We start from the raw sequence: 26,859 nt of genomic DNA on the forward strand, positions 1-26,859 counted from the left end.
CCGCTTATGCGAGCGCCACGACCACCTGAAAAACGCGGTCAATGCCCTCGAGAGAAGGTTGGATAAGGAAGTGAAACGTCGACAGGTCGCGCTGGAAGCCCAGGCTACTACCGAAGGAAAACTGTCTCTTCTTCACAAAAAGGTGAAAGGCGCGGCTTCCTTGGTTGGAGAGACCTCTGGAGAAGCGATCCGTGCTCGCGGCCTCCAACTTGAACGCTCCCGGATGTTCCAATCCCTCGAGGGGAGAGCCTCCCGGGCTTTGAGCGACATCTATGATGATGGTGTCTCAAGCCCCCTAGTCCCCGATGACAGTGGATAGGTGGGCTTCTTCCTCCGTGTCGTGGAGCGTCTTGAGGCGGGTGCCGAGAAGGTCCACGCGCTTGCAGAGGAGAAGAGACGTGACCTCTTGGGCCAAGGGGCCTCAGACGTCTTCAGCCACCTCCTTCACCTTGACCCAGACTTTGACTTCGCCGCCATGCTGTATCCGGTGCCAAAGACGGTACACACCGCCCTGGCCGAATGGGTCGAGGTCCATGTGGAAGACCTGGTGACAAGGCTCGCTCCCGAAGGCTGCGGAGCGAACTCTGGCGACGATGTGTCCTCCTGATCTGCCGCCTTTTCCTCCTGATATGGTTATGTATTAGGTTTAATAGGAACTTTGATGTGACTGGAGGGTACCTTTCAACGTGTCCTTTGAGGACGAGGTGTGTGCGATGTTTTCCTCCTGGCCACGGCCATTGCCAGCCCCGTGTAGTTGCGACGCTGATGGCCTAACCCACGAGCATGGCTCAGTTCGTGACGATTCCTCCCTGCTTGTGGGGCAGTTTGAGGACCCTTTTGGCATTCTGTGTCTACAGGTCCCGGTCCCGCACATTTCCCTGCCGCCATGAGGAGCAACCCATTACCAAGGTTGTTCCTCGCGGGGCAAAGCCCCGACGCCCTGGGTGCCGGCGTGGGCGGCACCTGGGTGGTCGAGTGGCCTTGCGACCGGTAAGGCTCCTGTGGCATGTTGCTCAGGAGTCCCCCTTGACACTCAAACCGCTCTATGTCGTCAGGTCCCAATCCCGCACATTTCCCCACCACCATTAGGTATGGCCATGAAGGGCGCATCTAAGGGGCGGCGCCTCACCTCCCCTAATACCGACCAGAATTCCAGGACGACATCAAGGAGGGCAAGTGGCCTTATGACCAGTAAGGCTCCTGAGGCGCGCCTCAGGAATCCCCTTTGGCACTCGAGCGATTCCCCATCCTGCCCCTCTTGTGGTTACCTCGGGAAGCCCGACGGTCTCCTGAGGTTCCTGCGAAACACCAGTCAAAACAAAGGGAGAAAGAGAACTCAAGTTTCGGTAAAACAAGAGAACATAGAGAAGAAATCCCCGCCTTTTTTTTCTTTTCAAAACATTAAGCAAAGAGATCTTTGAGCCTTTGATAGCTCAAAATACAAAGGGGTGGTCCCTGAGGGTCACTACTTGAAGCACAAGAAAAGAACAAGAAACGGCCGCGTCCCGCTCCTAGTTATTCACCGCCTTCGTCTCCCCCAGCGCGGAGCATAGGGCTTCCACTCGGCGTGGGATGGACCCCTCCGCCTCCTCGGGGGGCCCTGGGTGTATACAGCCTCGGTTCGTTATTACGTGAGAGTGTTACGCTGGTGGTGTATCTCGGAGGTCGCGAGGGTGCTTTGGCCTCGCGAGTGTCCCTACCCCCGAGGTATAAGCGCCTGATTACGGAAGTCATTGGTGGACTGTGTTGATTGCCTCTGTCTTTTCCCTAGCGCGGAGCGTAGGGCTGCTACTAGGCGTGGGATGGACCCCTTCCGCATCCTCGGGGGGGCCTGGGCGTATACAGCCTCGGCTCGTTATTACGTGAGAGTGTCACGGGATGAAGTAGGTTCTGGAAGGATTGAAGGACGATGCAGAGGCGTCACGGGTCGATGCAGGTCCTGGGGACGCTTCGGGAGCCCCATGCCTCTCAGGCGCATGCTCCGCTCGTGGTCACTGGGCTCGTAGCGGCGTGGCATGACCTGCACTGAGCAATCCCTCGAGTGTGGGAGGAGCCCCTAGCGCTCGCTGGCCGGAGAGCTTGCCCAGATGGTAGGTCCTGAGTCCCCGGGGCGTTGCCCCAACACGCCTCGCTAGGGACCCCGGGTTCCCACGTTGGTACCCTGGGCCTTGCCCCCAGGTCGGGCTAGCCCATCCCGAGGGCAACAACGGGTACCCGAACACCCGTTGGCGATCGAACGAAGCCTGCATTGGAGACATGGGCATGTGTTCCACCCTCAGTCCCCAAGCGGGCGTCGCACGCACCGGAGACAAGGGAGGATATACCACCCTCGGCCCCCAGGTTATGATCGTCTGGCCTGGGAACATGGGCGTGTGCTCCACCCTCCATTGCCCGGCTAGTACACAAGGGTGCATCCACCCTGTCCCAGGCGAGGGGTCCCCGGTCCCCAGACCCAGACGTCTGCCCGAAGCAGCTCCCGGCCAGCAGGTGTGCCCCGCAAGGACACCCGCGCTGGTCGTCCCCGCGAAGCCACCCCCGCAGGCCACCCCCGCAGTGCTGTTCATACCTGTTTGCATGGGGGCTGCCTGCAGGGTCTCGCGCGTGCCTCCTACCGTCGTGATGGTGCGTGCCGCTTCCTTCATAGCCCGGACGTGTGCTGGCGCGGTCATTGTCGAATTGTGCGCGCCTCCGGGGATTGATGTAGTCGGGCCTCTAGTACTCCCTCCTCGTTTTGTTAAGCGCGCCGGGGGACGCTGGACGACGCCTCCCTAGCGCGGCCAAGTCCCGTGCCTCCAGGGGCTCCCGTCGAACCCCGAGCGGGGACATGCCTGAGCAGGTGTTCCCGGCGCGCCCGCGCAGTTCCCCACTTGTAACCCCTGGCGGTGCAGGCTGATGAGCGCGACTCCCATGGGGACGCGCTTGGGTCTCGCTGATGTCTACTACGCAACCTTCTCCTTGTAGACGTTGTTGGGCCTCAAAGTGTAGATGTTTGTAGGACAGTAGCAATTTTCCCTCAAGTGTGTGACCTAAGGTTTTTCAATCCGCGGGAGGCGTAGGATGAAGATGGTCTCTCTCAAGCAACCCTGCAACCAAATAACAAAGAGTCTCTTGTGTCCCGAACACACCCAATACAATGGTAAATTGTACAGGTGCACTAGTTCGGTGAAGAGATGGTGATACAAGTGCAATATGGATAGAAGATATAGGTTTTTGTAATCTGAAAATATAAAAATAGCAAGGTAATTAATAATAAAACTGAGCACGAACGGTATTGCAATGCGTGGAAACAAGGCCTAGGGTTCATACTTTCACTAGTGAAGTTCTCTCAACAATGATAACATAATTAGATCATATAACTAGCCCTCAACATGCAACAAAGAGTCACTCCAAAGTCACTAATAGCGGAGAACAACACAAAGTTATTCTTTGTGATCGATCTATTCAAGAGTCCGTAGTAAAATAACACGAAGCTATTCTTTCCGTTCAATCTATCCTAGAGTTCGTACTAGAATAACACCTTAAGACACACATCAACCAAGACCCTAATATCACCTAGATACTCCATTGTCACCTCAAGTATCCGTGGGCATGGTTATACGATATGCATCACACAATCTCAGAATCATCTATTCAACCAACACATAGAACTTCAAAGAGTGCCCCAAATTTTCTACCCGAGAGTCAAAACGTGTGCCAACCCCTATGCATAGGTTCCCGATGTCACGAAACCCGCAAGTTGATCACCGAAACATACATCAAGTACTCACATGAATATCCCATTGTCACCACAGATAGACACGTGCAAGACATACATCAAGTGTTCTTAAAGACTCAATCCGATAAGATAACTTCAAAGGGGAAACTCAATTCATTACAAGAAGGGAGAGGGGGAAGAACATCATAGGATCCAACTATAGTAGCAAAGCCCGCGGTACATCGAGATCATGACATGTCAAGAACACGAGAGAGAGAGAGATCAAACACATAGCTAATGGTACATACCCTCAGCCCCGAGGGAGAACTACTCCCTCCTCGTCATGGAGATCGCCGGGATGATGAAGATGGCCACCGGAGATGGATTCCCCCTCCGGCAGGGTGCCGGAACGGGCTCCCGATTGGTTTTGGGTGGCTACTGAGGCTTGTGACGGTAGAACTCCCGATCTAGGTTTCTTTTTGGGGGTTTCTGTATTTATAGGAATTTATGGCAGTGGAATTACGTCAGTTGGGAGCACGAGGGGGTCACGAGCCTACTAGGCCCTCCCGGGTGGGGTGGGGGGAGGGGTAGGGCGCGCCTACCGGGGTCGTGACTCCCTCGTGGCTCTTCTGGCCTTCTTCCAAAGCTTTGGGGGTCTCTTTTGGTCCAAAAAAATCATCGCGAAAGTTTTATTCCATTTGGACTCCGTTTGATATTCCTATCTGAAAAAGGTCAAAAACAAGGAAAAAACAGAAACTGACACTGGGCTCTAGGTCAATAGGTTAGTCCCAAAAATAATATAAAATAGCATATTAATGCTTATAAAACATCCAAATTTGATAATATAATAGCATGGAACGATCAAAAATTATAGATGCGTTGGAGACATATCAAGCATCCCCAAGCTTAATTCCTGCCCGTCCTCGAGTAGGTAAATGACAAAAACAGAATTTTTGATGTGGAATGCTATCTAACATATGTTGTGGCATGAATATTCAGATCCATATGATTCAATACAAAAAGTTTAATGTTGACATAAGAACAATAATACTTCAAGCATACTAACAAAGCAATCATGTCTTCTCAAAATAACATGGCCTAAGAGAGTTATCCCTACAATATGATATAGTCTGGCTATGCTCCATCTTCCCCACACAACGTATTTAAATCATGCACAACCCCGTTTTTAGTCAAGCAATTCCTTTCACACTTTTACTTTCTCAAACCTTTTCAACTCTCACGCAATACATGAGCGTGAGCCATGGACATAACACTATAGGTGGAATAAAATATGGTGGTGGTTGTGAGGCAAAAAGGAGGAGATGGTCACATAAACTAGGCGTATCAATGGGCTATAGAGATGCCCATCAATAGATACCAATATGAGCGAGTAGGGATTGACATGCAAGAGATGCACAAGAGCTATAAGTTTATGAAAGCTCAAAAAGAAACTAAGTGGGTGTGCATCCAACTCGCTTGCTCACGACGACCTAGGGCAATTGAGCATGCCCATCATTGGAATATACAAGCCAAGTTCTATAACAAAAATTCCCACTAGTATATGAAAGTGACAATATATGAGACTCTCTATCATGAAGATCATGGTGCTACTTTTAAGCACAAGTGTGGTAAAGGATAGTAGCATTGTCCCTTCTCTCTTTTTCTCTTTTTTTTGTTTGGGCTCTTTGGCCTCTTTTTTTCATTTTTTTCATTCATTTTTTTAGGTGGGATCTTTGGCCTCTTTTTTTTTAAATCCGGAGTCTCATCCCAACTTGTGAGGGAATCATAGCTTCCGTCCTTTCCTCACATGGGACAATGCTCTAATAATGATGATCATCACACCTTTATTTACTTACAACTCGATACTTAGAACAAAATATATGACTCTATATGAATGCCTCCGGCAGTGTACCGGGATGTTCAATGAATCATGAGTGACATGTATGAAAGATATGAATGGTGGCTTTGCCACAAATACGATGTCAACTACATGATCATGCAAAGCAATATGGCAATGATGATGCGTGTCATAATAAACGGAATGTTGGAAGTTGCATGGCAATATATCTCGGAATGGCTATGGAAATGCCATGATGGGTAGGTATGGTGGCTGTTTTGAGGAAGGATATATGGTGCGTGTATGCACCGACGAAAGTTGCGCGGTACTAGAGAGGCTAGCAATGGTGGAAGGGTGAGAGTGCGTATAATCCATGGACTCAACATTAGTCATAAAGAACTCACATACTTATTGCAAAAGTTTTTAGCTATCGAAGCAAAGTTTTAGACGCATGCTCCTAGGGGAAGGGTTGGTAGGAGTTAACCATCGCGCGATACCGACATCCACACAAAGGATGACACTCAATAAAAACATCATGCTCCGACTTACTAACATAGCCGTTCATCGTATGTGCATGCTACGGGAATCAAAAACTCTAACACAAGTATTTCTACCAATCCATAATTACTAACTAGCATGACTCTAATATCACCATCCTTATGTCTCAAAACTATATGCAAATAATCAAACTTCTCACAGTACTCGATGCACTCTATATGAAAGTTTTTATTATATCCCTCTTGGATGCCCATCATATTAGGACTAGATTCATAACCTAAGCAAATTACCATGCTGTTTAAGACTCTCAAAATGATATAAGTGAAGCATGAGAGTAAAAGAAAAACTACTCCAAAAGATATAAGTGAAGCTCAATGAGTAGTGAATAATTATTTGGCTATGTGAAGACTCTCCCATCTAAGAATTTCAGATCTTAAGTACCTTATTCGAACAAAATAAAACGACACTTCAAGGATAGCACGAATCATGTGAAGAAGCAAAAACTTAGGTTCAACCGATACTAACCGATAATTGTTTGAAGAAGAAAGGTGGGATGCCATCCATGGCATCCCCAAGCTTAGGTGCTTGAGACTTCTTGAAATATGAATTGGGGATGACTTGGGCATCCCCAAGCTTGAGCTTTTTGTATCTCCTTAATTCCTCTCATATGATGGTTTCCGAAATCTTAAAAACTTCATCCACACAAAACTCAATCAAGAACTCGTGAGATAGGTTAGTATAAATCAATGCAAAACTTTATCATCCTCTACTATAGCAAATCACTAAAATCATTAATTGACATTGCATACTAAATGCCTCTGCATATTTAAAACTCCCATCCTCAAATGGAATCATTAAACAAGCAAACATATGCGAACAATGCAAACATAACAACAATCTATACTTATACTAATTAGGCACTTCTAAGAAATTCCCACGTTAATCAGTAATTAGGAGTCGTTAATCTTATGAGACCGAATTATTACGATGGAGATTGACCCACATAATCCTTAGAAAAAAAAACTGAACTCCATAGAGTCTTCCACGTTAATGACAAAAAAACTGAACTCCATGGTATCTTCCATGTTAATTCTTGCTTAAAGTAGATAATCATGCGTCACATCTATTTACTTTCTATACAAAACAATTGGATGAATAGTGTTCTTTTACGTAGGCATCATTTCTTGATTCACATGCGTACATGCGTACGTCTCATGTACTTTCTTTATTTAGATTTCATCCATACTCTCCTGATTGAAATTTCTGTAGAAAAATTTCCATTGCGTACATATCTTGACACACATGCGTACATGCTTATATCTCATGAACTCTCCTGATTGAGTTCTGAAATATAAATCGCATATTTGCTGTCCCGATTGAACTCTCAGAAAAAGAAAAAATCTTACCCGTGTGTTGCCGCAGATTGCCCTTTTCAGTTCGCAGCGCCTGTTAATGGATCATCATCAAGGGTGCCCTACCGTCGCAGTTCGTCATCTGCCATCCAGTCATGTTTCCATTCAAGCTGTGTGTGCCTTTAGTGTGTCATCCACGCTGAATCAACCTAAAAATTTGGTGTACGATGCAATCGATCTCCAGTCGTGGTCGTCCATTGATCACAGATTATAATCTTCATTAATAGCTCAGATATTGTATATGACTGAACATATGTCATGAAGCACGGGTCATGACTCCCAGCATAAAAAGATAAGATCCAAGTATAAAGGCATAAAAGAAGAGGTTACGACGATCAAATGCACCACAAAAAATCTCCGTCTATCCGTCAACGCTTGCATGCCAGACATGATGCCTTCGGATGCGATGTGCAGATTATATCGAAAGTCTACCAATGCAAAGTAAAGAGACCTCATACTGTTTGGTGGACATGTGTGCTACTACTTGACTAGACTGTGGGTTCCATCATTATTCTCCAATATCATGTATATTTATGGTTTCTTATAAAATATGGTTATAACTTATACATGGTATGAAACTTCTTAATTTACTACGTACTTCTGCATGATGCATGAATGAGTGGTAAATTACATTTATTTTCTTAGAGCTTGGGTTTGTATGATACCTGCAAGTATTGATTTTTATAGTATGTATAGTTATTCCGTATAGGTTTGTCATACTACATATAGGTAAGATTGATTTAGTTGTCTTTGTAAATTTATAGAACTTTAAATTTTAAACTACGATCTATGTATTTTTAATTTCAATGCTTCTTTTTATTACTTCTTAGTATTTCATCTCAAATAATGAGATATTTAATGAATTTACTATATACAAGAGATAATTTTAAATTATAAATTTGGATTTTAGCAGCCTTAAAATTATAGCGACAACAATGTCCAGATTCGTACTACCAGCTTGCATGTTTCTCCATTATCATTTTTCTAATGAATTTTAAAGATTGTATGTGAACCCTAATTTTCCAGTATTATATTATGTTTTTGAAGCAAGTTAATTTGAAGATTACTTTGTTATCACATGATGCATATAAAATTTAGGCTTTGTGGATATCGCGTACTAATACAGATGGCAGATGTAGTTGTATAGGCCACATTATTATATCCACGTTACCCATGGGGTCGCAGACGTAAAGATCAGAACGTTTGGCTAAAGACCTGTCGGATCCAAGCACGACAGCTGTCAAATCTGGGCCACGAATGCGCGAGCGTTTCAAAAAAGCAGAAAATTTTGTTCAAAAACTTCAGAGAAAGTATATTCATATTATGATATAAAGTAGTTCGCCCGTGCGGATGCACGGGTTGACGACTAGTCTGCCTAAACAAAACAGTCTGTGAAGAATGCAGCAAGATCCATACTTAATTGTCTCCAAAAATTCTGAAAACATTCCACGCTGTAGAGAATTTATAAGAGCATACTGTGTCCAAATTTCAAGTTATTCCGACGTACAGAAAATTCTAGGGAATGTTTGCACTACAACAAACTTTCTATTTGAAACAGCAACTCCTAAACTTGCAAATTAAGCATGGTAAAGGCTATCCTTGACTTTTTTTATTGAACTAGATGATGCGAAACATTAATATAAATAACAGCAAGCAAGTACTAATAAAAGAGAATGACGCTCCAAGCAAAACACATATCATGTGGTGAATAAAAATATAGCCCCAAGTAAAGTTACCGATGGATTGAAGACGAAAGAGGGGATGCCTTCCCGGGGCGTCCCCAAGCTTAGACTCTTTGGTGTCCTTGAATATGGCTTTGGGGTGCCTTGGGAATCCCCAAGCTTAGTCTATTTCCACTCCTTGTTCCATAGTCCATCGAAACTCTATCCAAAACTAGAAAACTTCACAACACAAAACTTAACGGAACTTCGTGAGATGGTTAGTATGATAACGAGCAAATCAATCACTTGGGTACTGTCAAAACAAGACTCATAATTATTTTCACACAATGCCTACTGTATCTTACTATTTATATAATTTATATTACTCAATATAATCTATGGAAACACCAAAACAAGAAAACTATGCATTAAAAACAGAATCTGTCAAAAACAGAACAATCTGTAATGATCTGAATAATAACCATACTTCTGCACTTTCAAAAATTCTGAAACAATTATGACAATAAAGTAATTTGTATATAAATCAGCAGCAAAAATAATCAACCTAAAAGCAGTCTGTGGATAGAAATTAGAAATGATTTCACGAGCGCAAAGTTTCTGTCTTTTTCAGCATGATCAAACAACTATCACGCAAACTAATCATAAAGGCCTTACTTGGCACTTTATTGAAATAAAAGCTATAAAACATGATTAATACAGTATCTTAATCATGTGAACACACAAAAACAGTAAGGATACATATTGGGTTGTCTCCCAACAAGCACTTTTCTTTAATGCCTTTCAAGCTAGGCACGATGATTTCAATGATGCTCATAAAAGATAAGGATTGAAACATAATGGAATCATCATGGAGCATATGACTAGCACATTTAAGTATAACCCACTTCCTATGCATAGGGATTTTGTGATCAAACAATCTATTGGAGCAAGAATCAACTAGCATAGGAAGATAAAACAAGCATGACTTCAAAAGTTTCAACACATGGAGAGGAAGCTTGATATTATTGCAATATGTAGAAGCATATGATCCTCTCTCATAATAATTTTCAGTAGCATCATGAATGAATTCAACAATATAACCAGCACCTACACCATTCTTTTCATGATCTACAAGCATAGAAATTTTACTACTCTCCACAATAGCGAATTTATTCTCATGATTAATAGCGGGAGTATCGTAAAAGACTTGAACACTATGAATTGTTTCCACATTAAAAGAGTAATGTTCAGTAAAAGGGTACTCATAATTGTGACAAGTTTTATCGTCTTTCTTCTTTATAGCATACGTATCATCACAATAATTATCATAGATAGGGGGCATGCTTTCATCATAATAATTTTGATCATTCAAAGTGGGGGAACTAAAAAGATCATCTTCATCAAACATAGCATCCCCAAGCTTGTGGCTTTGCATATCATTAGCATCATGGGTATTCAAAGAATTCATACTAACAACATTGCAATCATGCTCATCATTCACATATTTTATGCCAAGCATTGTATGTAATTCTTCTTCTAGCACTTGAGCACAATTTTCTTTTCCATCATTTTCACGAGGCAACCTTAATTCCATTTATTTGTAGTTTTATTTTAATAAACTAAACTAGTGATAAAACAAGAAACTAAAAGATTCAATTGAAAGATCTAAAGATATACCTTCAAGCGCTAACCTCCTCGGCAACGGCGCCAGAAAAGAGCTTGATGTCTACTACGCAACCTTCTCCTTGTAGACGTTGTTGGGCCTCCAAGTGCAGAGGTTTGTAGGACAGTAGCAATTTTCCCTCAAATGGGTGACCTAAGGTTTATCAATCCGCAGGAGGCGTAGGATGAAGATGGTCTCTCTCAAGTAACCCTGCAACCAAATAACAAAGAGTCTCTTGTGTCCCCAACACACCCAATACAATGGTAAATTGTATAGGTGCACTAGTTCGGCGAAGAGATGGTGATACAAGTGCAATATGGATAGTAGATATAGGTTTTTGTAATCTGAAAATATAAAAACAGCAAGGTAATTAATAATAAAAGTGAGCACGAACGGTATTGCAATGCGTGGAAACAAGGCCTAGGGTTCATACTTTCACTAGTGAAGTTCTCTCAACAATGATAACATAATTGGATCATATAACTAGCCCTCAACATGCAACAAAGAGTCACTCCAAAGTCACTAATAGCGGAGAACAAACGAAGAGATTATTGTCAGGTACGAAACCACCACAAAGTTATTCTTTCTGATCGATCTATTCAAGAGTCCGTAGTAAAATAACACGAAGCTATTCTTTCCGTTCAATCTATCCTAGAGTTCATACTAGAAGAACACCTTAAGACACACATCAACCAAGACCATAATGTCACCTAGATACTCTATTGTCACCTCAAGTATCCGTGGGCATGATTATATGATATGCATCACACAATCTTAGAATCATCTATTCAACCAAAACATAGAACTTCAAAGTGTTGGGGAACGTCGCATGGGAAACAAAATATTTCCTACGCGCACGAAGACCTATCATGGTGATGTCTATCTACGAGGGGGATTTCAGATCTACGTACCCTTGTAGATCGCACAACAGAAGCGTTAATAAACGTGGTTGATGTAGTGGAACGTCCTCATGTCCCTCGATCCGCCCGCGAACTATCCCACAAACCGTCCCGCGATCCGTCCCACGATCCGCTCCGATATAGTGCCGAACGGACGACACCTCCGCGTTCAGCACACGTACAACTCAACGATGATTTCGGCCTTCTTGATCCAGCAAAAGAGACAGAGAGGTAGATGAGTTCTCCGGCAGCGTGACGGCGCTCCGGAGGTTGGTGGTGATCTAATCTCAGCAGGGCTCTGCCCGAGCTCCGCAGAAACATGATCTAGAGGAAAAACCGTGGAGGTATGTTGTCGGGCTGTCGTGGAAAAGTTGTCTCAAATCAGCCCTAAAACCTCCGTAAAAATAGGTGGGAGGGGAGGGGCCTTGCCTTGGGGCTCAAGGAGCCCCAAGGGGTTCGGCCGAAGGGGGGGAGGAGGATTCCTCCTCCAATCCTAGTCCAACTAGGATTGGAAGGTGGAGTCCTTCCCTTCCTTCCCACTTCCCCCTTTTTTGTTTTCTCTTTGATTTTCTTATCTCCTGCACAGGGGACTCTTTGGGCTTGCCGACCAGCCCACTAAGGGATGGTGCAGCTCCCCTAAGGCCTAAGGGCTTCTCCGGGGTGGGCTGCCCCCCCGGTGAACATCCGGAACCCATTCGTCATTCCCGGTAATTCCGAAAACCTTCCGGTAAACAAATGAGGTCATCCTATATATCAATATTCGTCTCTGGACCATTCCGGAAACCCTCGTGACGTCCGTGATCTCATCCGGGACTCCGAACAACATTCGGTAACCAACCATATAACTCAAATACGCATAAAACAACATCGAACCTTAAGTGTGCAGACCGTGCGGGTTCGAGAACTAAGTAGACATGACCCGAGGGACTCCTCGGTCAATATCCAATAGTGGGACCTGGATGCCCATATTGGATCCTACATATTCTACAAAGATCTTATCATTTGAACCTCAGTGCCAAGGATTCATATAATCCCGTATGTCATTCCCTTTGTCCTTCGGTATGTTACTTGCCCGAGATTCGATCGTTAGTATCCGCATACCTATTTCAATCTCGTTTACCGGCAAGTCTCTTTACTCGTTCCGTAATACAAGATCCCGCAACTTACACTAAGTCACATTGCTTGCAAGGCTTGTGTGTGATGTTGTATTACCGAGTGGGCCCCGAGATACCTCTCCGTCACACGGAGTGACAAATCCCAGTCTTGATCCATACTAACTCAACGAACACCTTCGGAGATACCTGTAGAGCATCTTTATAGTCACCCAGTTACGTTGCGACGTTTGATACACACAAAGCATTCCTCCGGTGTCAGTGAGTTATATGATCTCATGGTCATAGGAATAAATACTTGACACGTAGAAAACAGTAGCAACAAAATGACACGATCAACATGCTACGTCTATTAGTTTGGGTCTAGTCCATCACATGATTCTCCCAATGATGTGATCCAGTTATCAAGCAACAACACCTTGTACATAGTCAGAAGACCCTGACTATCCTTGATCAACTGGCTAGCCAACTAGAGGCTTGCTAGGGACAGTGTTTTGTCTATGTATCCACACATGTATCTAAGTCTTCTTTCAATACAATTATAGCATGGATAATAAACGATTATCTTGATACAGGAATTATAATAATAACTTATTTATCATTGCCTCTAGGGCATAATTCCAACAGTCTCCCACTTGCACTAGAGTCAATAATCTAGCCCTCACATCACCATGCGAATTACATTGTAATAAATCTAACACCCATACAATTCTGGTGTTGATGATGCTCTGCCCGTGGAAGAGGTTTAGTCAGCGGGTCTGCTACATTCAGATCCGTGTGCACTTTGCATATATTTATGTGCCGCCCTTCGACGTAGTCGCGGATGAGGTTGAAGTGTCGTTTGATGTGTCTGGTCTTCTTGTGAAACCGTGGTTCCTTTGCTAAGGCAATGTTTTGTCACAAAACAGGGTTATTCGATTCAGTGCACTTGGCACCACTCCAAGATCCGTCATGAACTGCTTCATCCAGACACCCTCCTTAGCCGCCTCCGAGGCAGCCATGTACTCCGCTTCACATGTAGAATCAGCTACGACGCTTTGCTTGGAACTGCACCAGCTTACCGCACACCCATTAAGAATAAATACGTATCCGGTCTGTGAATTAGAGTCGTCTGGATCTGTGTCAAAGCTTGCATCGACGTAACCTTTTACGGCGAGCTCTTTGTCACCTCCATACACGAGAAACATCTACTTAGTCAATTTCAGGTACTTCAGGATATTCTTGACCCCGTCCAGTGATCCACTCCTGGATTACTCTCGAACCTGCCTGCCATACTTATGGCCAGGCTAACGTCCGGTCTAGTGCACAACATTGCATACATGATAGAACCTATGGCTGAAGCATAGGGGACGGTGCTCATATGCTCTCTATCTTTATCAGTTGCTGGGCACAGAGTCTTACTCAATCTCGTACCTTGTAAAACTGGCAAGAACCCCTTCTTGGACTGTTCCATTTTGAACCTCTTCAAAACTTTATCAAGGTATGTAATTTGTGAAAGTCCTATCACGCGTTTCGATCTATCCCTATAGATCTTAATGCCTAGAATGTAAGCAGCTTCTCCTAGGTCCTTCATAGAGAAACTTTTATTCAATTAATCCTTTATGCTCTCCAAAAACTCCACGTTGTTTCCAATCAGCAATAAGTCATCCACATATAATATTAGAAATACCACAGAGCTCCCACTCACTCTCTTGTAAATACAGGATTCTCCAACCACTTGTACAAACCCAAATGCTTTGATCACCTCATCAAAGCGTTTATTCCAACTCTGAGATGCTTGCACCAGTCCATAAATGGATCGCTGGAGCTTGCACACTTTGTTAGCATTGTTAGGATCGACAAAACCTTCGGATTGCATCATATACAACTCTTCCTTAAGGAAACCGCTAAGGAACGCCGTTTTGACATCCATCTGCCAGATTTCATAATCGAAAAATGCAGCTATTGCTAACATGATTCTGACGGACTTAAGCATCACTACGGGTGAGAATGCCTCATCGTAGTCAACTCCTTGAACTTGTAAAAACCCTTTGCCACAAGTCGAGCTTTACAAACGGTCACATTACCGTCAGTGTCAGTCTTCTTCTTAAAGATCCATTTGTTCTGAATAGCCTTGCGGCCCTCAGGTAGTACTTCCAAAGTCCACACTTTGTTTTCATACATGGATCCTATCTCGGACTTCATGGCCTCCAGCCATTTGTTGGAATTTGGGCCCACCTTTGCTTCTTCATACTTCGCAGGCTCATTGTTGTCTAACAACATAATTGATAAGACGTGATTACCGTACCACTCTGGAGTAGTACGCGGTCTCGTCGACCTGCGAGGTCCGATAGGAACTTGATCTGGAGTTTCATGATCACCATCATTTACTTCCTCCTCAACCGGCGTCACAACGACAGTTGTTTCCCCTTGCCCTGCGCCATCATCCAGAGGGATGAGAGGTTCGACAACCTCATCAAGTTCTATCTTCCTCGCACTCAAATCTCTCTCGAGAAACTCCTTCTCGAGAAAAGCTCCGTTCTTAGCAACAAACACTTTGCCCTCGGATTTGAGATAGAAGGTGTACCCAAGTGTCTCTTTTGGGTAACCTATGAAGATGCACTTTTCCGCTTTGGGTTCCAGCTTTTCAGGCTGAAGCTTTTTGACATAAGCATCACATCCCCAAACTTGAAGAAACGACAACTTTGGTCTTTTGCCATACCATAGTTCGTATGGTGTCGTCTCAACGGATTTTGATGGTGCCCTATTTAAAGTGAATGCATGTGTTTCCAATGCATAACCCCAAAATGATAACGGCAAATCGGTAGGAGACATCATAGATCGCACCATCTCTAATAAAGTACGATTACGACGTTCGGACACACCATTACGCTGTGGTGTTCCAGGCGGTGTCAATTGTGAAACAATTCCACATTGTTTTAAGTGAGCACCAAACTCGAAACTCAAATATTCACCCCCACGATCAGACCGTAGGAACTTGATCTTCTTGTTACGATGATTTTCAACTTCACTCTGAAATTGCTAGAACTTTTCAAATGTTTCAAACTTGTGCTTCATCAAGTAGACATAACCATATCTACTCAAATCATCAGTGAAGGTGAAAAAATAACGATATACGCCGCGCGCCTCCATGCTCATCGGACCACACACATCGGTATGTATGATTTCCAACAAGTCACTTGCACGCTCCATTGTTCCGGAGAACGGAGTTTTAGTCATCTTGCCCATGAGGCATGGTTCACACGTGTCAAGTGAATCAAAGTCAAGTGACTCCAAAAGTCCATTGGAATGGAGTTTCTCATCCGCTTTACACCAATATGACCTAAACAGCAGTGCCACAAAAACATGGCGCTATCATTGTTAACTCTAACTCTTTTGGTCTCAATGTTATGTATATGTGTATTATCACTATAAAGATTCAATATGAACAATCCTCTCACATTGGGTGCATGACCATAAAAGATATTACTCACAGAAGTAGAACAACCATTATTCTCTGACTTAAACGAGTAACCGTCTCGCAATAAACAAGATCCAGATATAATGGTCATGCTTAACGCACGCACTAAATAACAATTATTTAAGTTCATAACTAATCATGATGGTAACTGAAGTGAAACTGTGCCGACAGCGATTGCATCAACCTTGGAACCATTTCCCATGCGCATCGTCACTTCATCTTTCGCCAGCCTTCGCCTATTCCACAGTTCATGTTTTGAGTTGCAAATATGAGCAACAGAACCGGTATCGAATACCCACGCACTACTACGAGAGCTGGTTAAGTACACATCAATAACTTGTATATCAAATATACCTGATTTTTCTTTGGCCGCCTTCTTATCAGCCAAATACTTGGGGCAGTTGCGCTTCTAGTGGCCCATACCCTTGCAATAATAGCACTCCGTTTCAGGCTTAGGTGCAGCTTTGGGTTTCTTCGTCGGATTGGCAACAGGCTCGCCTCTCTTCTTTGAATTACCCTTCTTTCCTTTGCCGTTTCTCTTGAAACTAGTGGTCTTATTCACCACCAACACTTGATGCTCTTTACGGAGTTCTGACTCTGCGACTTTCAGCCTCGCGAACAACTCGCCGGGTGACTTGTTCATACCTTGCATGTTGTAGTTCAACACAAAGCCCTTATAGCTTGGCGGCAGTGATTGAAGAATTTTTTCAGTGATAGCCTCTTGCGGGAGTTCAATCCCCAGCTCAGCTAGACGGTTTGAGTACCCAGACATTTTGAGCACATGTTCACTGACAGACGAATTCTCCTCCATCTTGCAAGCATAGAATTTATCAGAGGTCTCATACCTCTCGATCCGGGTGTTCTATTGAAAGATAAACTTCAACTCCTGGAACATCTCATCTGCTCCATGATGCTCAAAGCGACGTTGAAGTCCCGACTCTAAGCCATACAAGACAACTACTGAGTAGTGCTCCTTACGTGTTAACCAAGCGTTCTTAACATCTTGGTCAGCCGTAGCGGGTGGTTCATCTCCTAGCGCCGCATTAAGGACATTATCCTTCTTCCCAGCTTGCAGGAGCAACTTAAGACTATGAGCCCAGTCTACAAAGTTGCTTCCATCATCTTTCAACTTAGCTTTCTCTAGGAACGTATTAAAATTCAGGGTGACTCTCGCGTGAGCCATGATCTACAACACAAATATATTCAAAGTAGACTTAGACTATGTTCAAGATAATTAAAGTTTAACTTAATCAAATTACTTGCTAAACTCCCACTCAAAAAGTACATATCTCTAGTCATTTGAGTGGTTCATGATCCAATTCCACTAGCTCAAGTCCGATCATCACGTGAGTTGAGGATAGTTTCAGTGGTAAGCATCCCTATGCTAATCATATCAACTATATGATTCATGATCGACCTTTCGGTCTCATGTGTTCCGAGGCCATGTCTGCACATGCTAGGCTCGTCAAGCTTAACCCGAGTGTTCCGCGTGTGCAACTGTTTTGCACCCGTTGTATGTGAACGTTGAGTCTATCACACCCGATCATCATGTGGTGTCTCGAAACGACGAACTGTAGCAACGGTGCACAGTCGGGGAGAACACAATTTCGTCTTGAAATTTTAGTGAGAGATCACCTCATAATGCTACCTCGTTCTAAGCAAAATAAGGTGCATAAAAGGATTAACATCACATGCAAATATGGCCATCATCATGTGCTTCTTGATCTCCATCACCAAAGCACCGACACGATCTTCTTTGTCACCGGCGCCACACCATGATCTCCATCAACGTGTTGCCATCAGGGTTGTCGTGCTACTCATGCTATTACTACTAAAGCTACATCCTAGCAAAATAGTAAACGCATCTGCAAGCACAAACGTTAGTTTAAAGACAACCCTATGGCTCGTGTCGGTTGCCGTACCATCGACGTGCAAGTCGATATTAAATATTACAACATGATCATCTCATACATCCAATATATCACATCATATCGTTGTCCATATCACATCACAAGCATACCCTGCAAAAACAAGTTAGACGTCCTCTAATTGTTGTTGCATGTTTTACGTGGTGACCATGGGTATCTAGTAGGATCGCATCTTACTTACCCAAACACCACAATGGAGATATATGAATTGCTATTTAATCTCATCCAAGGACCTCCTTGGGCAAATTCGATTCAACTAAAGTTGGAGAAACCGACACTCGCCAGTCATCTTTGAGCAACGGGGTTGCTCGTAGCGATGAAACCAGTCTCTCGTAAGCGTATGAGTAATGTCGGTCCGAGCCGCTTCGATCCAACAATACCAGGGAATAAAGAAAAGACTAAGGAGGGCAGCAAATCGCACATCACCGCCCACAAAAACTTTTGTGTTCTACTCGAGATGACATCTACGCATGAACCTAGCTCATAATGCCACTGTTGGGGAACGTCGCATGGGAAACAAAAAATTTCCTACGCGCATGAAGACCTATCATGGTGATGTCCATCTACGAGGGGGATTTCAGATCTATGTACCCGTGTAGGTCGCACAGCAGAAGCGTTAATAAACGCGGTTGATTTAGTGTAACGTCCTCACGTCCCTCGATCCGCCCCGCGAACCGTCCTACGAACCGTCCCGCGATCCGTCCCACGATCCGCTCCGATCTAGTGCCGAACGGACGGCACCTCCGCGTTGAGCACACATACAACTCGATGATGATCTCGGCCTTCTTGATCGAGCAAGAGAGATGGAGAGGTAGATGAATTCTCCGGCAGCGTGACGGCGCTCCGGAGGTTGGTGGTGATCTAATCTCAGCAGGGCTCCGCCCGAGCTCCGCAGAAACGCGATCTAGAGGAAAAACCATGGAGGTATATGGTCGGGCTGCTGTGGAAAAGTTGTCTCAAATCAGCCCTAAAACCTCTGTATATATAGGTGGGAGGGGAGGGGCCTTTCCTTGGGGCTCAAGGAGCCCCAAGGGGTTCGGCCGAAGGGGGGGAGGAGGATTCCTCCTCCAATCCTAGTCCAACCAGGATTGGAAGGTGGAGTCCTTCCCTTCCTTCCCACTTCCCCTTTTTTTTCTCTTTGATTTTCTTATCTCCCGCGCAGGGGCCTCTTTGGGCTTTCCCACCATCCCACTAAGGGCTGGTGCGGCACCCCTAAGGCCTATGAGCTTCTCCGGGGTGGGCTTCCCCCCCGGTGAACATCCGGAACCCATTCGTCATTCCCGGTACATTCTCCGTAATTCCGAAAACCTTCCGGTAATCAAATGAGGTCATCCTATATATCAATCTTCGTCTTCGGACCATTCTGGAAACCCTCGTGACGTCCGTGATCTCATCCGGGACTCCGAACAACATTCGGTAACCAACCATATAACTCAAATATGCATAAAACAACGTCGAACCTTAAGTGTGCAGACCCTGCGGGTTCGAGAAATATGTAGACATGACCCGAGGGACTCCTCGGTCAATATCGCGGGACCTGGATGCCCATATTGGATCCTATATATTCTACGAAGATCTTATCATTTGAACCTGAGTGCCAAGGATTCATATAATCCCGTATGTCATTCCCTTTGTCCTTTGGTATGTTACTTTCCCGAGATTCGATCGTCATTATCCGCATACCTATTTCAATCTCGTTTACCGGCAAGTCTCTTTACTCATTCTGTAATACAAGATCCCACAACTTACACTAAGTTACATTGCTTGCAAGGCTTGTGTGTGATGTTGTATTACCGAGTGGGCCCAGAGATACCTCTCCGTCACACGGAGTGACAAATCCCAGTCTTGATCCATACTAACTCAACGAACACCTTTGGAGATACCTGTAGAGCATCTTTATAGTCACCCAGTTACGTTGCGACATTTGATACACACAAAGCATTCCTCCGGTGTTAGTGAGTTATATGATCTCATGGTCATAGGAATAAATACTTGACACGCAGAAAACAGTAGCAACAAAATGACACGATCAACATGCTACGTCTATTAGTTTGGGTCTAGTCCATCACATGATTCTCCCAATGACGTGATCCAGTTATCAAGCAACAACACCTTGTACATACTCAGAAGACCTTGACTATCCTTGATCAACTGGCTAGCCAACTAGAGGCTTGATAGGGACAGTGTTTTGTCTATGTATCCAGACATGTATCTATGTCTTCATTCAATACAATTATAGCATGGATAATAAACGATTATCTTGATACATGAATTATAATAATAACTTATTTATCATTGCCTCTAGGGCATAATTCCAACGCAAAGAGTGCCCCAAAGTTTCTACCGGAGAGTTAAAACGTGTGCCAATCCCTATGCATAGGTTCCCGATGTCATGAAACCCGCAAGTTGAACACCAAAACATACATCAAGTACTCACATGAATATCCCATTGTCAACATAGATAGACACGTGCAAGACATACATCAAATGTTCTTAAATACTCAATCCGATAAGATAACTTCAAAGGGGAAACTCAATTCATTACAAGAAGGGAGAGGGGGAAGAACATTACAGGATCCAGCTATAGTAGCAAAGCCCGCGGTACATCGAGATCGTGACATCTCAAGAACATGAGAGAGAGAGAGAGATCAAACACATAGCTACTGGTACATACCCTCAGCCCCGAGGGAGAACTACTCCCTCCTCGTCATGGAGATCGCCGGGGTGATGAAGATGGCCACCGGAGATGGATTCCCCCTCCGGCATGGTGCCGAAACGGGCTCCCGATTGGTTTTTGGTGGCTACAGAGGCTTGCGGCGGCGGAACTCCTGATCTAGATTTATTTTTGGGGGTTTCTGTATTTATAGGAATTTATGGAGGTGGAATTACGTCAGTTGGGCCCACGAGGAGGTCACGAGCTTGCTAGGCCCTCCCCCCCCCCCCGGGGGGGGGGGTAGGGCGCGCCTACCGGGCTCGTGACTCCCTCGTGGCTCTTCTGGCCTTCTTCCAAAGCTTCGTGGGTCTCTTTTGGTCCAAAAAAATCATCGCGAAAGTTTTATTCCATTTGGACTCCATTTGATATTCCTATCTGAAAAAGGTCAAAAACAAGGAAAAAACAAAAAACTGGCACTAGGCTCTAGGTCAATAGGTTAGTCCGAAAAATAATATAAAATAGCATATTAATGCTTATAAAATATCCAAAGTTGATAATATAATAGAATGGAACGATAAAAAACTATAGATGCGTTGGAGACGTATCACTCGCCGACGATGTCGCGCCCGAGAGCGCGCCTGCGCCCGCCGACGTGGCGGCGGCGGGCGGTGTGTCGACGCGTGAGCTCATGCACCACGAAGAGCGCTACATGTCTATGTGTCAGGTGCTGACAGACTCGAGAGGGGGGTGGAACAGCCTGGACGCGTGGAAGGGTCGGGGCGACGGGGGGATGCTGCGTGGTTGGTGAAGGCGGCAGCCCCCGTCGCTCGTTGGAAGCCCGTCCAACGTGAACGTCGGCCGACGGGGTGGCGGAGCATCGCTGGGCATTCCGACCCGCCTGTGCCGGCCATGCCACGCATGCGGCCCGCCTCTCCGCGCGGATTTGTTGGGTAACGTTGCATGGGAAACAAAAAAATTCCTACGCACACGAAGACCTATCATGGTGATGATCATCTACGAGAGGGAGATCGGATCCACATACCCTTGTAGATTGGTAAGTGGAAGCGTTAATAAACGTGGTCGATGTAGTGGTATGTCTTCTCGATCTATCTTGCGAACCGTCCAACGATCTGTCCCACGAACCGTCCCGATCAAGTGCCGAACGGACGACACCTCCGCGTTCCGCACACGTATAGCTCGATGACGATCTCCGCCTTCTTCCAGCAAGAGAGACGGGTATGTAGATGAGTTCCCCGGCAGTGTGACGGCGCTCCGGTGGTGGTGGTGATCTTATTCCTGTAGGGCTTTGACTAAGCACCGCAGAAATTCGATCTAGAGGAAGAACTACGAAGTAGAGATTAGGGTTGCACGTGGCAAAGTTGTGTCTCAAAAACCCTAAACCATCTAGTATATATAGGAGGAGGGAGGGGCTAGGCTTGAGGCTCAAGGTGAGCCTCTTGGCTTCGGCCGAAGTGGAGGCGGGAGGAGTCCTCCTCCAATCCCACTTGGATTAGGACTCCTTCCTAAATTGCCCACCTCTTTTGGATTTTCCACCTTTTTCCTCATGGGCTTTCCTTGGATGATTTGTCAGCCCATTAAGCCTTACTCCGCATCCAATAAACTCATGTGGGCCCCTTGGGGCATGGTGGGCCCACCCAGTGGGCCCCCGAAACCCGTTCGTCACTCCCGGTACACTGCCGGCAATGCCCGAAAACCTTCCGGAATCCAAATACTAACTTCCTATATATCAATCTTCATTTCTAGACCATTCCGGAAGTCCTCGTGACGTCCGGGATCTCATCCGGGAATCCGAACAAAACTTCGGTCACCATACATATAACTCAACTATACCGAAACGTCACCGAACCTTCCAACGCGACCGCGAGGAGGGCGCCATCATCATCCTCGACGACACCGACGAGGAGGCACCCGGATCGTCCAACCCAGTACGCCACGGCGACCCAGTGCAGGTGTCGGATTTCGGGCTCCACACAACCCTAAAGATTCGAACTCAGGGGCGTGTACGAAGATCTCTCGTGGGCGTGCCTCACCTAGCTCGCTACTCGACGGGGATGATGAAGACCTCACTCCATGGCGAGAAAGACACAGAACACGGCAGTTTTACCCAGGTTCGGGCCGCAGGGAAGCGTGATACCCTACTCCTGCTTTGGTGAATTGCCTCTCGTGGAGGTTGGTGTATGAACTAGTACAATGTTCGGGAGACTCCGGAGGCTGGTTCGGCCTTGTGTGATACCGATGGGCGAATGAATGAATCGGGATCCCCCTACGAAGTAACCTATCCTCTACATATAGTGGCGGCCCCGGTCCTCTTCCCTTGTCATTTCGGCGGGAAGGGATCCCATAATGGCCAATTTCGAAGGGGAACACGGGAACACGCTCTCCTGCCCAAAGGTGGTCTTCGCCTGCAAAGTGGCTATCAGCGCAGCAGGGTCGGGTCCAGGGATGATGTCCGTCCTGCCGGCGGACGGCGATGGCCTTGTTGCACCAGAATGGAAACCTTTAGAAGATTCCTTCGGAACCCGCGTACGTCCTTCCCTCCTTTGCACGAAAGGGGGAAGTGCACCGTCCTGTAACCCGGTGCTCACCTGTCCTTCCCCTGGATCATCCTTAACTCCCAAGGCTGGGTCTTGCCTCGGAATCTCCGCCGCTCGGGAGGGGTCTTGTGGAGGCCCCCTGTGAGTCTTGAAGCTGCTCCTCCTCGCGAGGCTTGGACCATCGCGAGGGCCTTGTCGTGAGTGGTTCCGGGTCCATTGGTTAGTGGGCTAGCCCTGGCCCGCAGGCAGGCAGGTCTGGTTACCCCCATTCCCAGAACTCCGACAACAAGGGTGCAGCAAGGACGGCGGCGCGACGGCGACAACAGCTGCAACTACACCAACTTTTACAAGCTTCTCGATATGTAGAAGGCGGCGGCTATGGCATAGTAGTGTTTAAATTATGTTTTTAGTTCAGTTTGTACAAATATCAATGAAAACGTCAAAATTACTTCAAATTTGTGTGTTTTTGGCTGAGTTTAGGCCGAGTTTGATTTAAAAAAAATGGTTGGGGGCGACCTTCGGGGACGGCTCCAACCTTTGGCCGAATTTAGGATAAGTATATGCTTGTGCATGTAAACAAACTTCTATTGTACTATATTAAAGAAAAGCATCTACAACCAACACATACCCAATTTAAGTTGCCAAACGTCCACGGACTCGACCGTGTCCACATCATACCCCATATTTCATCTCAAACAACCATAGTAGCCATTTCATAATTGGGGTTTTGATACAAAATCATGCAATAACATGATCTACATAGAACTAAATTACTACTAACTAGACTACTGGTCCTTCTCATCGAAGATGTTGATGTGGTCATTGGCAGTCGGGAGCACCTCTGAGTCCTCGACGAAGTCCATGTTGACAAAAATATCATCTATCTTCATGTTTCACTGACGGCGAAAGCGGCGTTTGGCCTCCATCTCCGCCTTCGACTAGATGGATTCAAGGATGGCGTGCTACTCCAATGCCTCAGACTACATGGAGTCGTGGATAGCTTGCTACTCCGATAACTCTGACTGGATGGAGTCGAGGATGGCATGTTGCTCCGCCACCTCCTCTACTTGGGCGACCTCATACTTCGCCATCGCATAGGGCATGTCGACGACCACGGGCGCCGGACCTACCTCCTCCTCCTCTATGGATGCAATCTCCTCCCCCGTGACGGTATCCTCCTCCTCATGTTGCGGCGAACTCAAAGGCAAGACGATAGCGATCCACGCTTCGCACCTCGTCTGGATCTTCTCTAATAGCTACAACCACCGCTCGGGAGTGAGCATGGCGTAGATGGTGATCCTACGACGGCCATGGTTCGTGGTTAACGGGGACTAGATTGATGGTGGAGACGCGGAGGGGAGAAGTGCGGGTAGGCCAGGGTTGGACGGTCGTCGTCCGACTTAAATAGCCAGACATGTTCCCTCTAATGACACGCCGGAGCGACACCACACGACACCATGAATGCGGCGTCACCGAGGACACAAGGAGGCGCCCGTCAGGACGATGATTTCTGCGTATGTCCCGGTGTCCCCATATCTGCCCCATATATGGACCGGGTATCGGGAGTGCTAGTCAGTGCGGGCTTTTGGGTCGGATTTTGCGAGGCCCGGTTAGATGGAAATTTTGTGTCCGGACAGTGATCGGGACGTTTGGGGTGGATATGGGGTCCCGTTGTAGATGCTCTAAATAAAAGTGTTGTGGTTAGTATGGAGGTATAAACCTATATATAGTTTTTTCATATGATTTTTTGAGGAAAAACAAGCTGATAACGTGCCTCTGCACGGTGTCTTTCTTTCTGCCTTGATCCTCAAGCATGGGTGGCGGTCAACGAGGAGAGTGATGTTGAAATTACATAACTTGTGAGGTGTGCATGCCTTCTCGCATTTGTATCCACAGTTCTATGTTTCGCTCCCATTGTTGAGATACAATTTTCCCCAATCAAAGATGATGACGTTGGAGACGAGCGATAAGAAATTGGCGATATTCGTGGGAGGCAATGAAAGTAAGTTGGCGAGGTTGTGCGAGATCCGAAGCGGTGAACAAGGAGGAAGAGATGCGGTTGTTCCACGCGGATGAGAGGAGGAACATGCTCGAGATATTGCTTTGGGCCGTGGATAAGGCGGACTCCATGATATCGGTGCAACAATTAAGATGGGATTGTTTAAGTTGCCGACTACCACACCTTTGATGATGCCGCAACCAAGAAGGCCTTGTTCGGTTTCATAGATTTTCAAGGGGTTTGAAGGGGATTGGAAGGGATTAAATCCCTAGCAAGTCAAAATCCACCTCAAACCCCTCCAATCCGCTTCAATCTTCTTGTGGTGGGGATTAACCGAACAAGCCCGAAGGGAGCTAGTTCCCCGTGGTGGTGGACCTATGGTGTCTCTACATCGCTTACCTCGTTTAACGCCGACGACTAGTCGCTCGGATTGCCTCGCTTAGGATCAAAATTAGTGTCTCTTCCGGTCGGAAGATCCATGCTTCTATCAAGTATTCTCTTTGTAAAGAAATATAAGAGCGTTTAAATCACTACTTCGCTCTTACATTTCTTTACAGAGGCAGTATTTTCTAAGAAACCAAGGAAATCTATCATGTTTATTTACTCAAAGACCTGTAAAAACCAGTTGTCATTTTAGAAGCTCATGTACGTTTTCTTTTGTTTGACGTACTAGACATGTAGGCTTTATTTTGTTTAAAGTACTGCTAAACTATGTTTACGAGCACGCACTAATTGTGCAAATGACTCAACTACGATGCAAACAATGCACCAAATTATGCCATTTATTGTACAAATGTGGTGAGCTTTGCGCATACATCGGTGGCGAACCTAGCAGCGAGTTACATCTAAGGATGACCTAGCTTGAATGATAAATCTTAAAAATAGCATTTTGTAGAAAGGAATTACAAGGGATCTTCGTATTAGGCCTAGGGCTATAGGCCTAGTTGCATTTTGTAGAAAGGAATTACAAGGGATCTTTGTATTAGGCCTAGGGCTATAGCCCATCCCTCCATAGCACCTCGCTCTGCTTTGTGCACATACGTGCGTATATTTTTTGTTACTCGCCAAATGGAGCTCTTCTAGTGGATATTTATATACCTAATAATAAAACGGCTATTGCTTCCGTCGGAAAACCCATCGCGGCGTTTTTATAAAAAAAGTCCCTGTAATTTTTGTTATTCAACCCGCGCTCCATCATTTATCTGCAACGCAAAAAGTAAAAAAATTCGCTGCAAAAATTATACCCGTACGCATCGCCTCCTCCCGTCGACCCTGGGCCACCCTGGACTGCGCCCAGGCCGCCGCCACACCACTCGCCGCCACGGCCGACCTCAACCGCCACCGCTGCCGATCTCAACCCACCTTCCTCCGCGGCCGTACCTCTCCCCGCTCACTGCCCCGTTGTGGCGCTCGAGCGCATCGCATCGACCCTGGTCCACCCTGGCCTGTGCCCAGGCCGCTGCCACACCACTCGCCACCGCGACCGAC

At 45.9% G+C, this 26,859-nt stretch overlaps 1 pseudogene; it reads right to left on the minus strand.

The window, feature by feature from the left end:
* Nucleotides 1-421: 421 nt before the first annotated feature.
* Nucleotides 422-21,728, minus strand: LOC123441907 (annotated as a pseudogene).
* Between the last annotated feature and the right edge of the window lie 5,131 nt (nucleotides 21,729-26,859).

Source organism: Hordeum vulgare, chromosome 3H (assembly GCF_904849725.1).
Source record: "Hordeum vulgare subsp. vulgare chromosome 3H, MorexV3_pseudomolecules_assembly, whole genome shotgun sequence".
Taxonomy (NCBI): Eukaryota; Viridiplantae; Streptophyta; class Magnoliopsida; order Poales; family Poaceae; genus Hordeum; species Hordeum vulgare.